The 14,427-nt window shown below is 35.3% G+C and overlaps 1 protein-coding gene across 5 annotated transcripts in view; it reads right to left on the bottom strand.

Moving 5' to 3' along the window:
• LOC120624859 (neurobeachin) overlaps window positions 1-14,427 on the bottom strand; it is a 619,299-nt gene that overhangs the window by 352,361 nt on the left and 252,511 nt on the right. The window lies entirely within an intron of this gene.

Genomic DNA, 14,427 nt, shown 5'->3' with positions numbered 1-14,427 from the left:
GCATTTAGATATAGTACATTAGTTCTAGATTAAATAGGGGCATTTACCTACATGAGTATATTAAATAGAGTTTTTTGTCTTTTAATGTAGGTACTCACATAAAGGTAGGCATAACACCTACCTTTATGTGTTTGAATACAGAGTTTTTTGGCTAAGCACGAGTCACATAGGATTGTATACTGAATTGTATAAAGTGCTACCAGTGATTAGGATAAAAGTATCAAGTGTATTTTTTATTATAATAGTTTGTAGAAATTGATTATCTGCTGCTTTTGCGACGTGTATACGAAACGCACTAAACTTGCGTAAATGACCCTTGCTTCCTTTATACGAGACGTACTAAACTTGCATTAAAGACACTTGTGACCTGTAGGTATACGAAACGTACTAAACTACTTAAATGACACTTGCTTTCTGTATATGAGATGTACTGAACTTTCAAAAAAGATAATTGTAAACCATGCAAACTTGCAACATTTAGAAACCCGAGACGTAATAAATTCGCACTTGCAATCTGTGTCCTACACGTAATAAACTTGCATAAACATAATTAAATAGTTCAAACAAACTAAAAAAACACGCTTGATATAAAAATTTCTTTTAGTTTATTCATAATAGCGATTTCTTTTAGTTTTCTTGATCTATTATTTTTATTAGAGCAAAATTAATCGGTAACCCATCCACCATTAAAGAGATAAAATATTTTTTTTTTTAGTAGCTGTAGTAATTAGTAAAAAATCTTATTTTTTATAGCGAAAATTGGAATAATCTTTTCAGATTAGTGTATTATCATCGGTCCTCGATATGTCTACAAAGTTTGAAAGAAATCTGACCGTTTAAAGTGGGTCAAAATCGCGCCCAAAGAAGTCGGTTACAAACAAACATACAAGTGAAGCTAATATAAAGCGTGTAAAAAGTCACTTTCTATATACGAGACGTAGTAAACTTGCATAAATGACATTTGCTTCCTGTATACGAGACATGCATAACTTGCATAAACGACATTTGCAACCTGTATACGAGACTTGCAATACTTGCATAAAAGACTCTTGCTTCCTGTCCACGAGACATAATATACTAGCATTAATGACTCTTGTGACCTGTATACGAGACGTACTAAACGTGCATAAACGACTTTTACATTCCTATTCCTATTCCTATGTATTTGCTTCTCTAAGATATGAAAACCTGGACCGAGTAACTCGACAGAGTGCATAGTGTGACGACAGTGAAACCGAGTAAAACTCAGTACTCGGTTACTCGGCGAAACATATACTTGGTAGGTACATCTCTAATATAAATTAATATAAGGCCGACAAGGTTCGTTCTTAGAATGGTGGAATGAAAACCCAATTAATTTGTTTCTAGTAGGTTACTTTTTTTTACTATGCTATAATAATGCTTGATGAAATAGGAGCTGTAAATTCTAAAAGCAGTTTCGGCAACGTACAATATTGATGTGGTAAGCGAGGAACGCCGCCGCCTGCTGAATAACAAACGAGTAGAGTGAATACGCAGTGTGCTACATAGATAATATCGATATACAAACACAACAGGGAAACAAATAATTTTATATATTTTATAAATATTATCCTCAGCCCATTAAAGCCTAAATAAAAGAGGCTTGATTTAGTTTTATGCTTAGCAGACTTAATCGGTATAAATAAATCTGAATAATATATATATGTATACCGAAACGGAGTTAATTATGAAATACCAAGCTCTGGTACCACATAATGTAACCAGGATTGTTCGGATATTTGGAGGCGTAGATACTGATTATTACTCAAACATGCTTAAGGCCAGCGCACACTCGGGACAGTAAGGTATTTTATATATAAACCCATTACCAGCCCCACTTCAGGGCCCGGTTTCCTCAAATAATGTTAATGGCTAAGGCCGTATTTTACTACACCGCACTGTCCAAGTGCGTATTAATAGACTTCACACGCCTTTGAGATCATAATAAAGAACTTTCAGGCATGCAGGTATCTTCACGATGTTTTCCTTGACCGTTAAAACAAGTGACATTTTACCCCTGGTAGGTATGTCGGAACCTCGGAAACTGTATCCTTGTTTATATTTACCGGTATACTGGTAACTTGGCACACAGATAGTAAAAGTCTTAGTTGAACTGATAGCCTAATAACGAAGGGCATCCAAAGGCATTAAATTGTAAGTCATAAGAATATATTTCTATGAAGTATGAAGGTGACATAACATTTAATACGTACGAGTATATGAATAATATCAATATAGAAATGTTGAATGTAATATTTCTTTCGCACCTGTAGCTTGCAAAGTAATATTTCTTCGATTCTTTTCTATTATAGACATGTAGTGGAGTGCATTGTTAGCATCTTTTGTAGAATAGGACAACAATGGAGCGCAAATATGAATGTGAATTCAACTTTCAAGAATAATATACGTGTGTGAGGATTTTATTGAAACTTTACATGACTTTTCAAAAAGTATAATAAGAAGATTTTATTACTGCAAAGTAAAATGATATCGATTTTAGATTTTAAAAGATACAATTTCTACGTAGTCACCTTTTCGAATCACTTTATTTTTTAGTTTATACGTTTTAAAAAGTATCCCACCAAAAACGTTTTCATGTGAAATGTTGCCAAGACGCCATGTAACTCGCACTGTTAAGTTATCAGATCTCATGTAGAAGATAGCTTCTAACTGTAGACGCTGTAACTCCACAATGCCTTACTTCACAAACTCTACACCTTAATCAAAATATATGCGACTTGGCCATTTCGCTTCATTCACACGGGTGTCGGTGAAAAATGTATCCACTGTTTATTAGTTTTCTGTTATATAATAGCTCTTGTAGTAACGAACTAGTTGACTAACTGTTTCGTATTATATATTTATTTTTTTATCAAATAAGTGTAGACTTGTTAATTGGGCTTAATGTTATGCGTATAATCAAAAAAAAGAAGTGCGTAGGACATTTATGAACGTTATCTATGTATAACAAATTTATCATGTTACAGGAACTTGTCATGTTACATATTTATGTGTAATGACAAATAAGTAGGAAAGAAAGCTAAAGAAGAGATGTATAAAGTTGTGCTAAAGAGGATATGCGTGTAATAGCAGGAGTAGTGAGATGGCGGTTTAGCAGAGAGTAGAACGAGGGGGCAGGAACGGCAGGAAGACGAAAAAAGCGATCTTCTTATTTATACACATATTTAAATTATACTCTTAAAATCAAAGTTAGAAATTAATAAGTAAAATCCTATATATTTCCTACGTGTGTTTGAATAATGGCTGAACCCTACTTAAAAGTAAAGTTAGGTGACCTAAATGGCCCAGGGCGGCCTGAGTGGGCGGCCTATATATGTAAACAAAGCCCTTAAACCAAAATTAGGATAACACGTGGTAATATTTTATGCTGATGAGAGGTTGTTTGCTTACCAGGACCCCATAAAGTGGTTGGATGTTGTTCGAGGTTAGTTTGACCGAGATTCATCATAATTAAAACGAATCCACACGCAATTTGCGGGACATGTAGATAAGGATCTTTATGACTGCAATGAAGTAACGCTGACTTAGTTTCTTGCATGGTGAGCTACGAGTTATTTTAAATGGTTATTGTAGTATTTTTTTTAAGGTGAAATTAATTATTTTATGGTTTTAACAACCACCACCCACCTCTCCCAACTCTAATATATATTAGCAACCTAGCATCAACTTTATCTTTTGTGCATAATTATCTATTGTAGACATTTCTTAAGTTCCAATTATAATAATAGTTTCAACAAAAGAACATTGCTTACGAACTATACATGTTCAATGAAAGCTTGTGTTAAAATTCAATCCTGACTAATATTATAAATGCGAAAGCGTGTCCGTTTGTTTGTTTGTTTGTCCTTCCTTTACGCCCTAGATAAGCAACTAATCAACTTGATTTTTGGCATTGAGTTGGTTGAATGGACGGAGAGTAACATAGGCTTAATCAAGGGAAAGCAAACTGCCCCCACGAGATTTTTAAAACATTGTAATAAAGTCTACTTATAAAAAAACTGTAAGGGGTCAAATTCTGTATATTGAAGATTTAAAAAAAAAAATAATGGCACTATAACCAACAACAAACTAAACACAAAACTGTAATTTTTTAATTCGTGTCAGTGTGTCTGTCTGTATCTGGACCGCGCATCACGCTGAAACTGCTGAATGAATTCAAATGAAACTTTACACGATTTGAGTTCATACTGAGTAGGATATAGGATACTTTTTATCTCGAAATTCAGCTCAGTTCCTTTGGGAGAGGGGATTAAAGTATTTGATGATTTTACTTCATAACTCCGTGAAATGTAAAACGATTAAAATAATTCTTTTTTTACTTGATAGGTTATACGTTCAGTTTAGTGTTGCCTAAATTTCGTGTAGGTCTAATGAATATGATTGAAGATAGAGGACAGAACTCCTCAGCGGACAGCAGCAAGCCCCTCACTTAAAGCTTAACGACACTGAATACATTAAGTGTTGCCACATTTAACAGGATTTCAGTGCTAGGGAAAATATTAGAATTTTTATTGGTTAACCTTTAGCATACGAATTACCTAACAATGCGATTTCGATTCGATCTTTAACGATTACTATTCTTTGTCAGTGATAGGTACTGAGGCTAATGTTAACTTTCTAACTTCCAGAGACGGGCACCCATTAATTTACTGACTTGGGTCAACGGTCCCTACCAACTGCACCGACTAATATGTAGTGCTGATTTTAAGCCAAACATTATAAATGCAGTAATTTGTTACAGGGAATTCAAAGTATCTTAAATAAGGCAAAACCAAAACAGGTCCTCGGGACGGGCATTTGCGATTGACAATGTTTACGTGATTGAAGGTAACAAATAATGGGTGGTAAAGCTCCAAGAGCAACAAATACATTAATCGCCCAAGATGATTAAATATGATGAAATACTATCAGTACTTAATATCGTAAGTTTGTATATTTGGCACTTCCAGTACAATTTAAAAAAACTTTACGTTTGATTCAGTGAGATAGGTGTAGACTATGTAGCAGTGAGCTTGGGTCCCGTAATTTACGCGGGCAAAGCCGCAAACCGCGATAAAAACGAACTTCATTAAACATTATAACATCAAGCAAATTGTCAAGAAGTTGGGTAGTATTCGGGGTAATATTCTGAATACTAGGTGACACTTGTGATACCAATCGGTACATACATTTCAGCACTACTTAACGGGCACACTAATACCCCCTTTCTGTTTATATTTCTGGTCATAATATTATATTTCATTTACGAAAATGTACAAGCAATAAAATGAGCGGAAAAGATGATATTTCAGCTTATAGCGGTAAGGGCGGAAACCATTAAAGGGCTCCTATACATTGATGACCGGAAGTCAGCGAGTGCCGCCATCTCTGTTATATACCTGCAGTTGCTATTTACGTCATCTAAATTTAAGCTGTTTTAAGAAATTGTAAACATTTATATTAGCTCAAACTTCAACATGAGCAGAAGGCAAATCAACGCAAAACTGAACCCTCGCACAATTCTTGTTCCATGACTGGTCGTGTTGGTCGCAAACTTAGTCGCTCCATTAATGGCATACCATGCGGCCAGGTCTAGTTGATGTTGCCGAAGATACGTAGACGTGCTAACCAATTTCAAAAATGGATACTATAAAAATCCGGTGGTAATATTTGCGTGTTGCATTACTGTTGAAATTTTAAGAGAATATTATTATATTGAGCACCCTAAAGGTGTATTTAATACAGCTTATCTTTAATTCTTCCTAAACATGGTATTTAGGCTTTTGGTAAAAGAAAAGAATTTGATAAAACAAACTTTATTAAACAACTAAAAAGTGAGAAATAAATATTTTCTACAACATTTTAAGTCGTTGGCAAGTAAAAAGGTAAGCCTTTTTTATAAATTAATTTTACTTCGCGAAGTCAGTTTTTATTTGTCAATAATTTCTTTTTATTCTTTTTAGTGGGTAGTTTTGCACAAAATATTGCTTTTCCCGAGGCCGGAGTGTTCATGGTTGAGGAGTTCTCCCAGCACTTCACAATCAGAAATTTGAGATATTGTGACGAGCATAAATTGTTAAACAACCATATACCTACCTACCATAATCGAAGAGCAACCCGTGTAATACTTTAAATAAATGAATAATAAATATACTACGACAATAAACACATCGCCATCTAGCCCCAAAGTAAGCGTAGCTTGTGTTATGGGTACTAAGATGCCTGATGAATATTTTTATGAATAATATACATAAAAACTTAGAAAATACATATAAACACCCAGAAACTGAAAAACGTTCATGCTCATCACACAAATATTTTCCAGTAGTGGGAATCGAACCCACGGCCTTGGGCTCTGAAAGCAGGGTCGCTGCAAACTGCGCCAATCAGCCGTCAATACTTTAAAGTATAGTTCCGGTGGTCATCCATGGTCTTCGTCATCAGTTCCACATGACCATATGGTGCTTATCAAAGAAGATGCACAAGTTACTTTAAAAAATACTCAAACTGCTATAGGTGTGCCTGTAATATTTTAAGAGTTTCCTCGATTTCTCCAGGATCCCTCCAAAAAATCTTCACCAAATGAATATGGGACCACCACTGCGAACACCACACCACGCGAAAATGATTATGTTATGTTACATAAAAATAAGTGAAGATATCATTATAATCCAAAAACATTTCCGCGAGACTGTATGTCTTATTGTTATGGTTAAGTCACAATAACCAGTTTTTGTCATAATTGGACTACTCATAGAAATGCTAAAGGTAAGAAAATAGCTGCGGGATGCCCGGCCGCGTATAATAATAGAGTTTAAAAAGGTAAGATATTAAAACCTGTAATAACCGATTCGGTGCACACAAAGTCGAGCGGGTCAGCTAGTCATAAATAAATATCCCAATACTAAACCCATACATTATACATTTAACGTTAATCCGTGCGAGTGGTTAATTCCCTTATACATAAAGATACGTTATTACCAAACTAATTAGACTTGTCCCATTAATGGTTACTAAGGAGATACAGCGTAGATTTGAGAGAGTCATTGCCGCTATAAACGACCGCACGCCACTAATAAGATCAAGCTTGCTTAATGCTTCGGGGAACAGAGTTTGCAGTTGGGGGCAATACATTTTTAATTCGAGTATCTGAGCGCTCTATTAAGACCGTTTTGCAAATAAGTTTAAGCAGCAATGTTGCCTGGTTTGCTACAGTTAATAAATCAGTGAGTATACTCCGGAATTTCGAAATCTTATTACTAAGTCAAGACATCCTGTCACAAGATACTGAGACTTGTGTCTCTCTTCCACAGAGTTGTCACTTCTCAGCCTGTTGAGAATGCCAACATGCCACCGTAGGAATCTTTTACGTGAACGCAGGTAGGTACGGCATTCATATTTAAGTGTAGTATGTAGAGGAAGAAGGGCCCGTAATAGACAGGCAGTTGTATCACATCTTGGGGACCTTATTCTGGGCCCAGGTACTCCTTGCTGTTTGTTGATTTAAACAGTGGCTACTACATTTTTGGTATATAGGTTTCAAACCGCTAAGGTGTGGAATGTCATAACCAGATGTTCCTGCTTCCACATTCATTTGAATTGAGAGGCAAGTAAAATTATATTATAATTTTTGTTATAGTATTTTTAGTAAATAAGTGTTGTATAATGGATAAGTTTTAAGCTAAGGTTTTCATACCACCAATGCCGAAATTAATGTACTCGTATGCCTTATTTTATCAGTATTTACCAAATTAAAATGGGACCACCACTAAGATATGACATATAAAACCAAAAAAGCATCATCTTTATCCATCTATAAGATATATAAAAAACAAACATTCCAATCTAAAAACCTCCTCCGTATTTTAAATCGGTTGAATATATTTATTATATAATGGTTCCACTTAAGCTTATTGAACAAATGTAACGAAACAACCCGTTTGTATATCTATTATAGTGATGACCGTGACCGTCGAATTATGTTACGATTATTCGAAACGAGAAGTCATATTGTTAAGGAAGTGTGATTTTCTGGATAATTAAATTTAAACCACGCTATATGTACTTACTTATGAATATGATAAAAGTTACGGATGCATTTCGGTAATAACATTACGAAAAGCACATAACTAAGTTCAAACATAAACTTTAGCTTTAAAATAAAGAAAGCCTTTGGCTACAAGTTAGACGTGCATCTTACTTTACGTCCATCGAAAACAACGTAAGCACTAACATAGTTTCAAATGTCAGTACCCCTAGTGTGAGTTCGCAGAGCACACAAGTCAACCGATGATACCTTGTGTGTTTCGAAACACTCGCTATAACGTCAAGGTGCAAAACTTTAAGAAAAGTCGGATTCCATAGGTTCCGTACGTTGGAAGGAAATGTCTAGTTGTGAAATATTTCGCTTGACCTAGCAACGCAGCGTAATACGGGCAAGTTTGAGAGATTTTTGTGGTTTCAATGAATTGGCATTACGTGGTAAAATCAAAATCTCCTAAAATTGCTCCCGGCTGGAAGTGAAACGTACGTAGAGTATATTTTGGAAGAACTGTTTATAGGGGTGAAAGAAAATATAATATACATGCGAAAAAATATACCACTCGATCGAAAATTATATGTTCAGTGTACATACGATCAACTTCCGTTAAGTAACGCGAGTTTCTTTGCATTAGATAAGTCTGGGGATAAAGAATGTATTTTATTTTATTTTATGTCAATTTGAAGTTTCAGAATTTCACGATAAACATCAGCATTGTCGAAATATGGGAACACATACTAAAGATAACAGGGCGGGGGCGGTAACTTGAGTCGGGACGCGTTCGTCGCCGCACTCTGTAGTCAGCACGAGGCGCCGCGACGGCGCGACATCCGGTGACGTCATGGCTACAGTTCTGTTTTCGAATTTTAAGGAATAACGCTCTTTCCCTTCTCTGTACCCGCGAAAATATCGATTTTAAAATTTAGAGAATCAACTGCTAGACTCCAAGTAGTGTTTAATCCATAGGTCGTCTGCCAAAAAAAATATTTGCGTATTCTTTTCTGTTATGTTGCATAGCTGAATTCCCGAGTCTTTCGCTTACTTTAGCTGTAAAAATAAGGAAACGCATGAAATTTATGTACCTTAAGAACAAGAGGCATGTTTTTGGCAAGTGCGTCAATTTTTCATCTTAAGCCACATCTACACTTTCCATCCGGTCAAGAGCCTTTATCTAATGAAAAACGAACGGTATTAGGTGCACATACGAGTTTTCGAATTTAAATTGAAATATGTCGAAATATGAGTTGCTTTACACTCAATGCAGTTCGGGACATACGGTTCTGAACTGCAGTGAGTGTATACTAGCTAACTCGAAGTCCAATCAGAATCAGCGGCAACGATACTTTAAAATATTCAGTGTACTAGTATTTGAAAGAGTCTGTGTGAACTCGATTCAAGTGCGCTAGCTGAAGTGGATAACAATAGATTTTTTACTGAAATATTCATAACATAGACTATGTATTTGTTTAGACCTTTTAGATTTGGAAGCTTTTACTTTTACATTCAGTGTGTCTTCAATTCGATGCGATATATTGACAGCAGCGAGGGGAGTTATCAGTATTAGTAATCCGTGCAGCTTTAACTATTAGTTACATAACTAACACGTAAGATAGCCAGTGGATTTGTAAAAAACATTATCCTAGGTAGATATACCTTTACAATAAACCTTATAGCTGGCTTCAAATATTATACGGTTACCTAATTACTGTACATGGAATCGTGCTAAATGATACCTGCATTTCCGCGCTCAACATGAAATAGCACTTAACAAACATTTTAAGTCTTAGTAAAAATCTCACGAAAAGTATACCAGGGTAACATAAATTAGAAGAAGCCTGTTATTGAAAAAAATTAAGTAAGCACTTAAAAAGTTAGACGGAGCACAGATTAAACAGATTAAATCCTTTTTCATTCCTACGATTCAACTCGCAAATTAACCAACTTATCATGCTCTCTTTAAAATTCATACCAGAATAAAAGACGCCGGAATATTTCTTTATCAAAATATAATTTAAAGTATATTTTAGAGATGAGAATAATTTGTTTCGAGTTGTTCGTAGACTCATTAATATTCTCATGGCGTTGTTGCAAAAGAAGGTACCAAGCTGGCGGTGTTGTTTCATAACAAACTAAGAAACAAATTAAGAACTTAGGTAGTTCTTTGAATTAAAAATATCATTATTTTGTTGAAGTCGGTCAAAACTATGATAATAATAGTATGCGGAGTATATTTTCTTTATATTCATAAAAACGCGCAACCTTTTTGGACTACAAGCAAACAATGAAAATATATATATTACGACTATAGTGTATGTCAATAGATTGAGCTTATTAAGGCACATGACATTACCAGTTGTTAACTGGATCGAATTAAAAGTCCTTCATTCAAATGGTACCTAGGCAAGTCACAGGCTTTTATAAGTAGGTCATAGATAATTTTACATTATTGTGACGTGATGATGATAACGAGATTCATAATCTTAAAACTAAATCAAGTAAGAAAAAACTTAGCTTGGTATAATTTTTGATGTCACAATCTCACTACACTAATTAATAGAAATTCTTTTCAAAATTAGCCATTGAATTACACAATTATTTAGTTCTCTACATTAACATAAACGCCTCATTTTATTGATACTGATTAGGATAACTAATGGGAAGGTGAAAAAAAGGGGTTACTGGTACAGGACTCCACGCATCACCACCAGTTGAAACCCTGTTAACGAAAAACAAGGAAACTACCAACTTACCTTGGGGAAATACTACTAGGAGATGTAATAGGGTTACCGAGTACGCCGTCAAATTAAATTATCATAAAGGCCTGTGTAGCACGCACTGCGCGGGTTTGAGTGAATCTACTGCATAATTCACGATCCTTCATAAGTTCATCGCGACACCCTCTCGCGTTTATGATTATCTAGTACTTCGTAGTCTGTTTTGTTAGGTAACAATACGAAATGTGATAAAATAATCATTTTTAAAGTAATTGTCAAACGACAGAACGTGTTGTCGTCACTTCTTATCAAATTAAAATAGATTTTCCCTGACCAAGATCTCTGTCATATAATGACATTTCAAGAAGATTACACCCCCCCTCTTCCGGGTGTCTTACGAGGCGACTAAGTTAGTATAACGATGAACGGGCAACAGCGTCTTCTGTGCGACTACTGCCTGGATGCCTAAACCATCTGCCTGGTGGTGATTATGGGCAACACCTTCCGTTAGAAGAGGCCTCAAGTCCAGCAGTGGACTCTTATAAGCTATTGAGAAACCTGCATACGTTACCACCGCATTTACCTTGTTTACAGCTATATGGGTCCACACTAGTCGATTATCAAAAAAAAACCATAAACACGTTAACTATATTAGGTTAAGCTCGGATTTGATGAAAGATAATTCTTTAGTTTCACAACCAAGTTACCTCTCATAAGAAGGGAATAATTACAGCCAGTTTTATGTAAATTTGAATAAACTCCCCGTGTTTCGTAAGTACAAATTCAACCTGGAATACAATTGAGGCAACACGTTGCGAATTTCTATTCAGATGAGTTAACACAAACGTCAGATTTAATGATCCCTACCAACTGCTGATTTATAAACTTAAGTTCAAAAACATAGTTAAGTCAATTATCTAATCCTGAGAAAAATAATAAGAATTGCGTTAATTTGAGGAGTATGTTATGTTTTGGGGTATTACCACAAGAATGTACTTATGAGGGTAGGTTAAGTAGGTCAATCAATAAATGATCCAGTCATCTCTCAATTTTGGTTCATTCTATCATGTATTATGAAAATTAAGCTTACCTACTTCACAAAAAGCAGGAGAATCTGTATGGTGTAATTTATAAATTCTTTAATCTTTATACTTCTAGTTAACTTAACTTAAAGTTATGCTAGCACATTCTCTTTTTCTATCTATTCTCGATTATGCGGATGCAAGCTTTCTTAATCTGACCGAGGATCAGCTTAATAAACTTGAGCGTCTTCAAAATCTGGCTATTCGGTTCATATTTGGCCTTCGCAAATATGACCATGTTTCCGTATTTCGACAAAAACTCAAGTGGCTTCCTATTCGTCGTCGCCGGGATATGCATGTACTTTCTCTTCTGTACTGTGTGTTATTTCATCTAAATACTCCCTCGTATTTAAAAGAGAAGTTCACTTTTCTTGGTGAGCAATCTGGTGTAAGATCGTGCCGTGCGCTGACGCTGTGTATGCCTTATCATAAGACAAAATTTTATAAGCGTTCGTTTAGCGTACGAGCTGTGGAATTGTGGAATGCGCTTCCATTGAGCATACGACGATCCAAATCACTGGCGATATTTAAAAGAGCAGTTAAGGCCCATTATATTGTTAACGACTTTTAATAGTATGTATATATGTACTTACTCATTTATTGTATGTTAAAGTATTTAATTATGTAAGTGTTGTTATTATATATATTAGTTTATTTTTATATTTATTTATTTATTATATTATTTACTTTTTATCTATTTGTGCACACTAGTTTATGTATTGGCATGTAGTTATTTGCATGTATGTATTTTAATATTTGTACCACCAGCAGTCTATTCTCCTCTTCTTTTTTTTTTTCCTAATTCTAAGGTTGCCTGGCAGAGATCGCTATTAAGCGATAAGGCCGCCTTTTGTATTACTACTTCTTTCGATGTTTCTGTTTTTGTTACATTTTAAATGTTGTGGTATACAAATAAAGAGTTTAATAAATAAATAAATAAATACTTCACTCTGATGCTTTTGGGTAGACAGTTTGACAAACGTGAGAAGAAGATGATGATGATGATTATTTATAAGTAGATGACTTGGCCTGGGCCCTAGGACTCCAGAGCAGCTAATCCAAAGTCCCCGGATTCAACGTGCGAATGTGAAAATAGCCATTATCTCCAATGAAGTTTATTCCCTTTTCGACCCAGCTCGGCGACACCTGTGAGCAGTGCCGTCGTCATAAACACGTCAATATTAGAAGCGGCGCAATCGAAAAGTCAGCGAAATTGCATCGGATTCTTCATCCATATATTTTTCATTCGGAGAAATATACGCGAAAATGAAATACCATTCGTTCTGCGAAAGCATTCCATTTTATTTGAATAAAATGACTTACGTATTTTTTCAGTTAGCTGGGAATTTCGTTTGTATACGTACCTGAAAAAGAACATTTTCATTATAATATGACACGCAAAATTAATATTAATGAAACTCCATCTCGAAATGTATAAATTACTCTTGGAGAAGTAAAAAAGTAGTAAATAGATTTTAATGTGTCAATAGTCTCTAACAATAGGTTAGTTGAAAGGCAAACAGTTTATTGAACTGTTCTACTGATTGATAAATTTAATTCAGGCGAATTAACCAACGAGATAGTTGATCCACGAGGCAGGCGTTGATCAACTGCCATGTTGGTCATGACTCTAGTGGTTAGCATGTTATACTACGAATCGAGAGGTTCTGGGTTTTTCGTAAAATACTCTTAGTAGCAGCTCGGAATAGGAAACTTTCGATGGCCACTCTCGTGTTTCGGAGAACAATTCATCAAGTTCTCCTGAGGATGCTCCGGTTTCGAAGCGAAACGTGCATAGAGAGTTCATTGCTGAAGATCTATTTGGTGTGGAGTATAAGGATTGAAGAAATTATAAATTACACCATACAGATTCTCCTGCTTTTCGCGGAGTATAGCGAAGCCTAAGAACTACCTACCTACCGTTAAAGAAGATTAAAGAAGATTACATCTCTCCTCTTCCGGGGCTCGTACGAGGCGACTAAGTGAGTATAACGATAAAGGGGCAGCAGCGTCTTCTGTGCTGCTTCTACCTACCTTTCATAATATATCATGGAATTCTGCAAAGTAACGCCTGTTTCTGTCGAAAATCCAATAGATAAGCGACAAAAAGTTTGGGTAAGAATTGCAAATTGATATTAAATGACATTTTGACATGGTAATAACAACAAAAATAAAAATCAATAAGTTTACAGTGGGGTTCTTACTATACCAGTCTGAAACTGTATTAGTTCAAGAATTTTGTTATTATTAATATCTAACGCGTGTATCATATATGCCCATTTGAATACAGGCAATATTCAACTTAAATTTGTATATATATGTTATTCTTAGTGATACATACATTATCTGGTCAAATTTACAACCGATGTGGCACTTAGCCAATTAGAGCGCAGTGATACAGTTTCCAGCACCTCGCATGGACCACTTCCAACTTCCAAGTAGTTGTTGCAAACACATAACTCTTAGCTTAATCTACTCATAATCCCTATGAGAAGGTAAAGCTGATCGCATAGCCAGAAGGATGTGTTTTTCACACCGAACGCTAAGTTTTTTGACGTTTACAAAAAGG

The sequence above is a fragment of the Pararge aegeria genome, chromosome 7, assembly GCF_905163445.1.
Source record: "Pararge aegeria chromosome 7, ilParAegt1.1, whole genome shotgun sequence".
NCBI classification, from domain to species: domain Eukaryota; kingdom Metazoa; phylum Arthropoda; class Insecta; order Lepidoptera; family Nymphalidae; genus Pararge; species Pararge aegeria.
Note: the sequence above shows the minus strand (reverse complement) of the source record. Positions and strands in the feature narration are given on the sequence as shown.